Source organism: Periophthalmus magnuspinnatus, chromosome 21 (assembly GCF_009829125.3).
Source record: "Periophthalmus magnuspinnatus isolate fPerMag1 chromosome 21, fPerMag1.2.pri, whole genome shotgun sequence".
In the NCBI taxonomy this organism is placed as follows: Eukaryota; Metazoa; Chordata; class Actinopteri; order Gobiiformes; family Gobiidae; genus Periophthalmus; species Periophthalmus magnuspinnatus.
In genome coordinates this window covers 1,662,782-1,666,495 of record NC_047146.1, presented here as the reverse complement: position 1 = coordinate 1,666,495, position 3,714 = coordinate 1,662,782, and positions in this window count along the sequence as shown.

The window sequence follows — 3,714 nt, the reverse complement described above, 5'->3', positions numbered from 1 at the left end:
GTTTTTAAAGCTCAATATCAGGTTTCTGGCCACAGCAGCGAGATAACGGTGTTGTCCAGGTCAGAGCATCTCTCCTGACCTGCCCGTGTGTTTGTTTTCAGAGTAAGTTCGTCCCCGCCTCTGCTCCGGCTCTCACGGCCGCGGACTCCGCTCTCAAAGGAATGAACTTCTACAAACATCTCCAGGCTGAGGACGGGCACTGGGCCGGAGACTACGGCGGGCCGCTGTTTCTGCTGCCAGGTACGGGAAAAAACGCTCCGCTCAGAGGTCAGGAATCAAACCCACAACCTGCTCACTGAGAGGAGGAGACGGGGTAACCACTCTGCCACAGCGACACAGGGAGAACACGCAAACTGTGCTCATCAGTGTGGTCTCATGAGGCTCTTGAGCGACTGTTTAAAGGGTTTGATCTAATGTCACACACAGACCTGGAGTTGTGTTGTTTTTGTTTCATTCTCACATGTCTAACACACAAACCTGCAGATTTAGGCTGAGTTCTTCTCTCAAACTGAAAACACTCCATTCCACCTTGTGATGTCATCATGTGGTGATACAGGAAGTGCTCCACTGTGTTTTTAAACTCCACACACCTTCATTTCTAGAATAATTTGGATCATTTCAGCTCTGGAGTTAACACTTATCTCGACTGAACTAAAAGTAAAAGGAGCTGTTCACTTGAAAACTCCCACTTGATGACATCACAAGGTGGAACAGAGTGTTTTGAGGTTTGGAGATGTGACAGACGAATAATAAAGTGCGACTCAAACATGCGAGAATGAAACAAAACGGAGGAGGAAACCGCATTAGAACATGACTTAAAGCTGCAGGAGCACAGTCAGCCCCAGGGCGGCTGTGGCTACAGAAGAGGCCGCACACGCCGCCATCTTTTGAACACATCGTGTTGTTTTAGGTTTGTTGATCACTTGTCACGTGGCTAAAATCCCGTTACCCGAGGAGTGGAAGAAGGAGATGGTGCGATACCTGCGGTCGGTGCAGCTGGAGGACGGAGGCTGGGGGCTGTACGTCACACCTGACCCACAGACTGTAGAAACAAGTGGAATATTTATTTATACATTCATTTATTTTTTATTCATGTAATTATTTATTTATTTATTTATTTATACATTCATTTATTTTTTGTTAATTTATTCATTTATTTATACATTCATTTATTTTGTATTTATTTTGTATTTATTTATTTATTTATACATTCATTTATTTTTTGCTTATTTATTTATACATTCATTTATTTTTTTGTTAATTTATTCATTTATTTTTACATTCATTTATTTTTTGTTTATTTATTTATACATTCATTTATTTTTGTTTATTTATTTATACATTCATTTATTTTTTATTCATTTAATTATTTATTCATTTATTTATTTATACATTCATTTATTTTTTATTATTATTTATTATTTTATTTTTTTTATTTAACCTTTATCTCATTTCAATATTCTAAATATTAAAATGAGAGAGAGGGAGAATAAACTAGAGGAGGGTGGCTACAGGGAGAGGAAGAGGGAGAGAAAGAAAGAGGGTGTCAACAAGGAGAGAGGGAGAGGAGGATGAGGGGAAGAGAGGGTAAAGAGGACGGAGGAGGTGAAAGAGAAAATAAACGAGAAGAGTGTGGCTACAGGGAGAGAGAGGAGAGGAGGAAGGCGAGAAGAGGAGGAACGCTACGGGGAGAGGGAGGAGGACGGAGAGAGAGAAAATAAACGAGAGGAGAAAGGCCACAGGGAGAGAGCGAGAGATGAGGTGGGTCAAAAAGAGGAGATGAGAAAGAGAAAGGAAAAACTGTAAAAAGGAAAAGAGTGATGGGGGGGGGAGAGAAAAGTGAGAGAGAGAGGATGGACAGAGATAAAGAGCAGAGGACGAAAAGGAAGGAAGGAGAGAAGAGGTGGAGAGAGGGAAAGGGAAAGAAAGAAATTATTTATTTATTTAATGTCATTAATAAAATATAAATAGACATCAATGTAAATGTATTTGTGAAAAGTGCTATTCAGGAAAAGGAGCAAAAGTTCAAATCATTTTATATTTTTACATAAAGCTCCAGTCACTTTAGACTCACAGAGAGAAGAGGAAACACTTTTACTCGAGTAAGAGTACTGGTACTTCAGTACAGATATGACTCGAGTAGGAGTAAAAGTACGTGGTCTGAAAAGTGGTTAAAAGTATCTGAGCGTCTGATATTTGTTCTTTTCTCTCAGACACATAGAGGATAAGTCGACCGTCTTTGGCACGGCCCTGAGCTACACGGCGCTGAGGATTCTGGGAGTCGGTCCAGACGACGCAGATCTGGTCCGGGCCAGAAACAACCTCCACGGCAAAGGTTTGGGAATAGCGTGAGCGGGATAGTGCGAGCGGGATAGTGCGAGCGGAATTGTGTGAGGGGAATAGTGTGAGGGGGATAGTGTGAGCGGAATAGTGTGAGCGGAATAGTGTGAGGGGGATAGTGTGAGGGGGATAGTGCGAGCGGAATAGTGTGAGGGGAATAGTGTGAGGGGAATAGTGTGAGCGGAATAGTGTGAGGGGGATAGTGTGAGGGGAATAGTGTGAGCGGAATAGTGTGAGGGGGATAGTGTGAGGGGAATAGTGTGAGCGGAATAGTGTGAGGGGAATAGTGTGAGCGGAATAGTGCGAGCGGGATAGTGTGAGGGGGATAGTGTGAGGGGAATAGTGTGAGCGGAATAGTGTGAGGGGGATAGTGTGAGGGGAATAGTGTGAGCGGAATAGTGTGAGGGGGATAGTGCGAGCGGAATAGTGTGAGGGGAATAGTGTGAGGGGAATAGTGTGAGCGGAATAGTGTGAGCGGAATAGTGTGAGGGGATAGTGTGAGGGGATAGTGTGAGCGGAATAGTGTGAGGGGAATAGTGTGAGGGAATAGTGTGAGCGGAATAGTGTGAGGGGATAGTGTGAGGGGATAGTGTGAGCGGAATAGTGTGAGGGGATAGTGTGAGGGGAATAGTGCGAGCGGAATAGTGTGACGGAATAGTGTGAGCGGAATAGTGCGAGCGGGATAGTGCGAGGGGATAGTGTGAGGGGAATAGTGTGAGCGGAATAGTGTGAGCGGAATAGTGCGAGCGGGATAGTGCGAGGGGATAGTGCGAGCGGAATAGTGTGAGCGGAATAGTGTGTGAGCGGAATAGTGCGAGCGGGATAGTGCGAGCGGGATAGTGCGAGGGGAATAGTGTGAGCGGAATAGTGTGAGCGGAATAGTGCGAGCGGGATAGTGCGAGCGGGATAGTGCGAGCGGAATAGTGCGAGCGGAATAGTGCGAGCGGGATAGTACGAGCGGGATAGTGCGAGCGGAATAGTGCGAGCGGAATAGTGTGTGAGCGGAATAGTGTGAGGGGAATAGTGCGAGCGGGATAGTGCGAGCGGGATAGTGCGAGCGGGATAGTGCGAGCGGAATAGTGCGAGCGGAATAGTGTGTGAGCGGAATAGTGTGTGAGCGGAATAGTGCGAGCGGAATAGTGCGAGCGGAATAGTGCGAGCGGGATAGTGCGAGCGGGATAGTGTGAGCGGAATAGTGTGAGGGGAATAGTGTGAGGGGAACAGTGCGAGCGGGATAGTGCGAGCGGAATAGTGCGAGGGGAATACCGACGACGTTTCATTCACAATACGACGAAGAAAACGACTGGAACAGGAACTACTTTGTGTACAGTTAAAGCAAACCATCCATATGAATTCTATTTTTCTCTCAAACTG